Source organism: Solanum tuberosum, unplaced genomic scaffold, assembly GCF_000226075.1.
Source record: "Solanum tuberosum cultivar DM 1-3 516 R44 unplaced genomic scaffold, SolTub_3.0 scf00530, whole genome shotgun sequence".
NCBI classification, from domain to species: Eukaryota; Viridiplantae; Streptophyta; class Magnoliopsida; order Solanales; family Solanaceae; genus Solanum; species Solanum tuberosum.
In genome coordinates this window covers 324,272-332,875 of record NW_006239448.1, presented here as the reverse complement: position 1 = coordinate 332,875, position 8,604 = coordinate 324,272, and the positions used below count along the sequence as shown (strand labels likewise).

Below are 8,604 nucleotides of genomic sequence, written 5' to 3'. Positions count from 1 at the left end.
TTTTTCAAACACTGAAAATTTTTCCTCTCTGCATACATTTTCTTACATAAATAAAAATTGTCGATCGACTGAGTCTGTGTGTGCTCTTGTTGCTGTTCTTGCGTTCGCTGAAGTTATTGAAGTTTGAGGTACCGCTACTTCTTTAACAGGTTAATCCGTTTTATCTTGGGAGGAATTAATCTGCAACCTCGGGTACAGTAAGGGGATTAAATTTCTTAAGGAAACACAGTGATTTCTGTGGACTCGGATTAAAAATCATTCTGTCTATTTCATCTTTTTTCTGTTTCTGTATTTTTGACTAACCTCAATACAGGAGATAACCGGAAACCAAAAAAATAAATAAGTTATGGCCTAGTTGTGGTGTATTTCATCAGAAAGGTGGAACATGAGGGGAAACCAATTTTATCTTCAAAATTAAATTTGTACTTATTTTCTAAAAATTGCAAAGGAATAAACTTATACATCTCCTAATCAGTGAAGTCCAAAACTTTAAATTCCTTTTCTTAGGAACACATACAAGATTCGTCAGTACAAAAAGTATAATGGTAACCCTACCATTAACTACTTCATTTATGAATTTCATAGTAATAGAAATACATGTCCTAACGAGACAGAATTTGGAACTTGCTATCCTCTTGCCTAGCAGGCAAAGATTTACCTCCGTGGAAAAGATGATTCATTGCCTCTATTTCGGCCAGGTACATGATCCCGATAGTTTCGTTTTCAATCTTAATGCAGGAGCGTAAATCCTATCCCAGAAACAAACTAAATACAGGTATCTCCTTTCCACTTTCGAGCTCCCCTACTTTTCTTTTCTAATACTTTAAGCAAGTGACAATTTACCTAAATTTAAAGGGGGCAGAAAGCTAAAGGGAAATTTGGCCTAAACTAAAGGGGATATGGGCTATTAGTTATTTTGGGAGAATGAGTATTTGTTGAATTAGATTGGTTTACGCTACAGAATTATAATTAATTTATATTTTATGTTCTATTTACGTAGTTTCCCCTAAAATCTAAGCGTGCCTACTGACCCTTTTTTTTTCCTTTTATTTATTTTCACGTTTGCTGACAAGGAAGGCATGTAAATAGAACTTTGTAGTATTATTTTAGCCTAGACCAAATTAAAGTGGATAAAGAAAGAAGGCGGGTTAAGCCATGATTTTTATTTTTATTTTTTTGGAATTGAACTTTATGAATCAAGTTTGGTTAAAAAATTCAAAATTTAACTTCAAGTTGATATTTCAGAATTTTCAAAAAATTGAAAAATAACAACAAAAAAAAAAATGTTTTCTCCCTTTTCACTCTAAATTATCCATAAAAATAAGTGTTTTCAGGAATTCTTCTCAAGACATGTTTTATATTTCTAGTCGTTATGAAATGTGATCCTTTTCTTTAGTGTCTGATTCGAAGAATCATTTTATATAAATACTTATACAAATGATGGCGGGAAAGTAAAACGTAGTAAGGTAAGACTTGAGAGTATGAATGCTACAACAAAAAAATTGTGATTTTAGCAGATTAAAATTAATCTTGTTCTTTGCCGCCTCATCCTATTTTCATTTTTGTAATTTTTGCGTGTTTAAAAAAATTTATCCTACTTTTAATAAATAAGAAGTATTATACTATCTTACCTTTAGTAAATGTCTTGAAGATTAAAAAAAGTTCTTTAATGATGTAAACCTCCCTGTATTAACATAAGAGTAATTTTGGACGAAAAAAATAGTTCTTCTTAATTATATATAACAAAACATATTTTGAAACAAAATGAAAAAGGTAAAAAGCACTATACTTATTTTGAAAATGAAAGAGGGATTACTTTCATGGTTTCATTTATACTATGGTGTTTGACGGAACATGAAATTTACAAATATATTTTTCATGTACATGGTAAGATAGAGATAAGATTATGTCACGTCATCTTCTTGGGAGGTCTATCATATAAAAAATTACACCGAATATAATATTTTTATTATATATAAAAACAGTACTATAATATAATACATTATCGATTTAATATTTTTCAACCACAAAGATAATACAACTGTTTTTTTAAAAAGCAAATACCAAGAACTTGATAAACTAGACAATTAAGCAATTAAAAAAAAACTAACAGCTCTCTTCCTCCATTTTGCCCTTATTATCAGCATACTTTTGAAGATTTTCACCATGCAACTTGCCATACCTAAACTCATCAAAAATTTCAACTCCCATATTTATGTAAAAATCATATGACTTTTTATTCCAAACTGATACTATTCCCTCTACCGATACGAACCCATTGTTGGCAGCAATGGATGCAACTGTTCCAAACAACAAACTCCCCATTCCCAATTTTCTGTAACTCTCCCTCAAGTAAATCCGGGATTGTCATTAATGAAGCACGCGTAGAACAAAGCATACCCCGCTATGTAAGCATCATCATATTTTGATCGGAACTCCTCAACTTCTCCTTCTACGACAGGGAATTTAAGGTCAAACGTTGTAAGGACAGGCTTGAACCCTTCGTTTGTGGTATTTTTGGGTTCGTTAAAAGGGGTTGGAGAGACTTCAAGTAGAAGTACGGATGGCCCGTAGAAAAGTGGAAGAGGATTTTCTTTAAAGAGTAAGTTGGCTAAGGAGGACTCGGTAGCTTTGTACAAATGAGTGTAGCTATGGTATTCATGGATTTGGTAAAACAATTGATAAATATGAGACAAATCAGCTTTTGTAGCGAGACGGACTCTTGTGTATATCTTTCCGGTGATGATAACATTGTCGTTGTTGGATTCGGATGATGCATGGGTGGTTATTGTTTCAGATGGAGTTGGTTGTTCAGTAGCAGGAGCCATGGGAAATTATTTAGTTAAATTTAAGGGGAATGAGGTTTCAGATAAAAGGTTTAATGATGGGATATTGTGTGGAAATACTTTGGGATCATAATGGTTATTTATAGTGGAGAATTTGGTCCCTATTTTAAAATTCATTATTTACATATAATTCTTTTGATTATTTTATTTCAATAATAAGGAATAAACTTTTTTGTAACCGTCTCATCATATTTGTTTTTTGTAACGATATGGTTCAATTGATTTGTGTTGGTGTAATATACCACAAATTACAATAAATTACATTTGAAAATAAAATGATAAAAATGAATAAATAAATCTTTAGGCTAATGCGCTGATATCTCGCTCTCTTTATGGAGATTCAAGCTCATTGCGATATAATCTACACCGATTCAACAGTAATACTCTTGAGTCTTGACTTGTCTTCTCCGAGTTACAACAGCCCAATAACGTCGTACAACTCAAGCAACTCCGAATTTAGTTGAAGAGTCCAAAGTTCTATAAAAGAACACATTCCTTCAACATATAATTACTCTCTTTAGTATAGTGAGTATAGTTGAAGACTTAGAATATTACTCCCCTAATCCGTATTACTATTTCTAGAACTTAGAATCTTGGGTAAATATCGTTGGGGGAGGGTTTTGGCATGAAGTTGATGGTAGGAAAAGCCCTAGTTGAACATTAGGATCATGTGTCTGGTCTTGGGTTGATAATGTTTTTATTTAAAAAGATATATACAAGGAAAATGATTGAGTTTTCGAAAAATCGATTAAACTTATGATTTAAGTGAAATCGAATTTCCAAAAGGATAGAGTCGCCACTTTATTTTTAGTAAAAAATCAAGAAAAATATAAGGTTTTTCAAAAGATTCAAACAGATAAAATCAATTGAAAATGAAAGGGTTCAAAGTTCAATGTACATTCCGAGAAGGTGTTAGGCCCTCGGAATGCCCGCTAACTCGCGGTTGACCGGCGATTTGACCAAAATGATTTTTGACTAATTTTGAAATTTTAACGAAGTAAAAGAACTCATTTATTTTAACTAAATATTTTTAAAATTTAACTAAGTAAAGAACACACAACTTTGACTTACCCTTTTTTTCTAAAAAAAATTTTAGCTAAGCAAATGAACTTATTTATTTATTACTATTATTATTATTATTATTTTATTTATCTTAAGGGGGGATGAACTAAAGGGGAATTTTCTAAAGAGGGGAGGGGGGTAACTCAACTATCGACAAAAACTAAAATAGAGCTAAGTAATAAATAAGTTGTATAAGAAAGGATAAATATTTTAACTTTTGAATATAAAGAGAAACGACTATCTTCGAAAAATTAATTAAGTTAAAACCAATTCATATAAAGAGTTAGTCACTAAAATAACAAGTAAATACAAGAGGAGAAAGGAGAAAATTTGAACTCGGGCTTTTGCCCAAATTCGGGGAAAAAATAGACTTTGCAACTAACTTTGAAGATTAATTCGAGAAGAAAGGATGTAACAAAAATAAATCATTTAATTTAAATGTTTTGAAATCATTTAGAAAGAAAAGTAAACTTTTTCAAAATGGTCAAGTAAAGAAAACTAATTAAATAAGACGAAATAAGTTATCATAATCAAAAGTGGTTCATCTTTAGGGGATTAATTAAGTTAAATAACCAAATCACATAAAATGGGTTAGAGAATTAATACAAATAAATAAATAATGGCAATAACAAAGAGGATGCCCAAATTTGGGCCAAATCTGATGGACTTTAGGCCCATTTTCGCCCCAGAGACCTGTGTATACCAAAGGCGTATATCGATGTATATAAGCTATATTTCGATCCATTTTTGTGTATATCGGACCATGTATCGAATATATACAGTCCACTTCAAATTTCCAGCACCTGTATCGTCACTTCAGACCTGTATATCGCTTCTCTTTCTATGTATACATGATGTGTACGAGTGTATACATCATGTATACTGCTCTCTTTTGGGCTTTTTAGGATCTGAAAATTCAGTTTCCAGCCCTTGTACTACTTGTAACCTGTTCACCGGCTATTTGGACTCGATAAAGAAAAGCAAAATTCCTGAAATGCAAGAAGGAAGCGGAGTCCCCACAGACTCAAGAGGGGTTCACATTCAACAAAGGAAAAAAAAAGGAAAAAACACGTTAGTGAACTTAAGGTTTCCAATGACTTGAGAAAATAGCATATTTAAAGAACTTTAACACCAACTCAATCAAATAAGTAAACCGAAACATAGAAAAAAGAATTACACCAAATTAATATATTAAAATCTTGTGGAGTCAAACAATCATTTTATCATAAAATGGGAAATGAAATAATAGTGAAAGTATTAGCGTTCTTTTTTCTACTGCCTGGTGATCTCAAATGATGAAGGAAATATGGATATGCATTTTTATTGATAAAATGGGAAATGAAATAATAGTGAAAGTATTAGCGTTCTTTTTTCTACTGGATATGCATTTTTATTTTTATTTTTATTTTAAAAAAAAAAAAAATAACTAGTACATGCTTCATGCAGCATGACAAATATATCTTTCATAGCCTAAATATCGTGGCAAATGAATCTAGCAGTTCAAAAAAGGAAGTCATTGTAAATGACAGACAATCCTTGCTCTTTCAACACTTAGCATGCTTCATGATAAAATAGGGAGGAAAATACAAACCAACAAAATTATTATAAACATTTAGCTTCAGGTTAGAATAAGCGGACATCAAATACACTCAACAAACTATGATAGCATGCTGAAAATGAGGAGAAATGAACGCCAAATAGACAGTTACACATTTGTAATACAAAATAGGACGGCCATGGAATTTAATCAAGAAGAAAATGACCACTTATGCTTTCCGATTAGCAGCTACGACAACATATAACTTCATACTAAAAGATTCCAAGATTTTCCCAAGGAAGAATAGAGAACATCAACAATAGTAAAATGAATGGAACCTTCAATATTCAAGATGCTAAAGCAAAAATAAAACATAGATTCGACGATATCCGAATAACATATTTAGAAAGGCAAGATGAACCCCAAATAGAGAGCAGAGGAGTGAAGACATTAACTACAAAACGATATAACATTCAAATCAACATAAGAATGAAAAACATAACTCATTCCGTGAACAAACATGACTTATCAAGACGACGAAAACATAACTAAAGTTAACAACACTGTGTTGAGGTGGCGAAGACGAAAAGAGTGTTATGAAAGGGGGGAAGTATTACCTTCTTTCGGGCAGCGACTGGACAACAACGAGCTTTTGCAACACACAAATTCGAGGTTCAAGCACCACACCAAGAGAAGCTAAACGAAACCGAATAAAAATTCTCCCGGAACCTTTGAACTTTTATAACTTTTCCCGATTCTCTTCCTAACTTTTCTCACCAAATGTTTGTATGCGAATGTTTTGACCAGTAGCTTGTGTTCCTCTCAAATTCCGACTAAAATCTCCAATATTTTCTCTAACACCAAATTTTCAAAAAAAATCCCCCCCTCCCAACAGTGAATAAGGGTCACCTTTATAGAATGACCCCTAGGGTAAAAATTGGGGGGAAACAGATGAAAAATCGTGTAGGAGTAGGGTACATTTGAAATTCAAAATCATAAATTTCTTGCACCATTTAGGATAAACACTTTTTTTCTCAATTTTTTGTCCCATTCCGGAAGAGGAAAGGGGAAAACGCGTGCTTCTGTGATTTGTACAAACTGAAAGGGACCTGAGGAAGACGACAAAAATTCGTATTCGGTACTCGTCCAAGGCATGAACCAGCCTGCTCTTTGCCGTGTATCTTAACGTCATGAGGACGCCGCTTGAATTGATGTTGTTGTGTGAAGCTGCTGCTGATGTCGTTTTGTTACTGCCGTGTACTGCTCTTGTTTCGCCGTGAAGTTTGACGCGAGTTGTTGCTGTAATGTTGAACTTGAATTCATCGTTAGCTGCTGTTGAAGTTAATTAGGATTGGGAATTTGGGCCGGGTATGGGGTTAAAAAGTGGGCTGGGCGCGGGTGATTTGGTGGGCTGACTGCTGTGATGAAAGTGAATTGGAAATATGGGCTGAAAAGGTTGGGTAGATGAATTGCTAGAAAATGTAAGGTACAAGGCCCAAGATTGGTCCTTTGAATTTAAGAATTTAGCCAAATCGAGTATAATTAACAAATTCGACTAAAACTTAAATAAGACGAATTAATATAATTAATTAATGAGTTTCTTAATCTTAACGAGATAAAATAATTGACTTACTCATAGAATAATTAATTTAAATACAAACTAATTAATTCGAAAACTAAACTATGAACCAAACTAAAACTAAATTAATAAAAATACTTAATTTAATCAAATGTAGAACTCCTTTGCTATGATTTTCAAAATATTTATAAGATATACTAAATACATATATAATTATACGAGATATAGTTATTATTCAAAATACTATAAAGATCGATTGAAATTACTTAAAACAACCTTGAAACTAATTTGAATTATATAAAGTTAATTATTCTAAATCGTTCGAAAAATTGAGAAGCTCGATGATTAATCTATATTGTGGAGGTTCAAAATTGGGTGTCAATAGATAAGTTTGTTATAATCCGGGTAAAGTAGACCTTGTTTATTTATCCTTGTGTTAATTACTTGTTATAGACCAAGAACAAGTTGAAAGACTTCGAAAAGGAAAGACTCAAGTGTCTTAGGAGTATTCAGGCTTGATTTCGAGGTAGGTGATGGTTCGATTTCCTATTGTGTGATGTATATATACTTGTTAATTGCGTCATTGTATGCATGCATGTATATGTGAATGGGAAATGTGAATCAATCTAATGAAATGATTATGTGGTAACAATTACACATCATGAACCTATTACTTGATTGTATGAGTATGAGCATTGTTCATTATGGGTGTGATTGTGGTTGTGATGACAGGATCGAGTGTCACATTTTGACACATATATTGGATCGGGTATCACGTTCCGACACATATATTGGATCGGGTGTCACGTTCCGACACATGTTAGATCGGGTGTCACCTTACGACACACTAACAGTTTGGATGTGGGTTCCAGGAGAGGACCACTTGTGATGATTGCGTTCATATCTAATTGTTATTGAAAGTGGGAAATTGTATATTGCTCCTAAAATGACAACTGAATTATGCATTTTGTATATGTGTGTTTACTGTGTTGTAACTGCTTGTGTATATTGTGCTTACGGGAGTAGCCGTGTGATCCTACCAGTACACCGTTATAATTTCGTGTACTGATATTGCACTTGCTCTTTCTTTGTTGAGTACAGGGCATTTTCAGGCGGCTACTGACAGACCTCAGTTAGGAGATTATTGATCGCGATCGAATTCAAGGGTGAGCCAGTTCTTTCAGGCTGCCATATATCCTTCTTTTGTTTAGTCCATTCTCTCCGGACTCAGACTAAATGTTTAGATTTGTTATGTTTAGTTACCGGGGTTGCACCCCCTTGTCTTAGACTTGTTGGTTCAACAGAGTTTTTGTCACGACCCGGGAGCACCCCCTAGTCGTAACCGGCGTACTCGACCTCAAAGAGGTCTAATACAAGCCTTTTAGCATTCATTCATCGCATAGACACTAAAATCATAAGGAATTTAAAACTTTCTTTACCAAGAAAACATTTCATAATTTTAAAAAAATAATAGCAAGCGGAAGACTTTCTAGACTTTATACATGATGTCTCAAACCATCTAATACTTTAGAGTACAAAATTCGGGACTAATCCCGTACACAACTTAAACAATACTAAAA

At 33.1% G+C, this 8,604-nt stretch overlaps 1 pseudogene; it reads right to left on the bottom strand.

The window, feature by feature from the left end:
• Positions 1-2,091: 2,091 nt before the first annotated feature.
• Positions 2,092-2,847, bottom strand: LOC102579733 (tyramine N-feruloyltransferase 4/11-like; annotated as a pseudogene).
• Between the last annotated feature and the right edge of the window lie 5,757 nt (positions 2,848-8,604).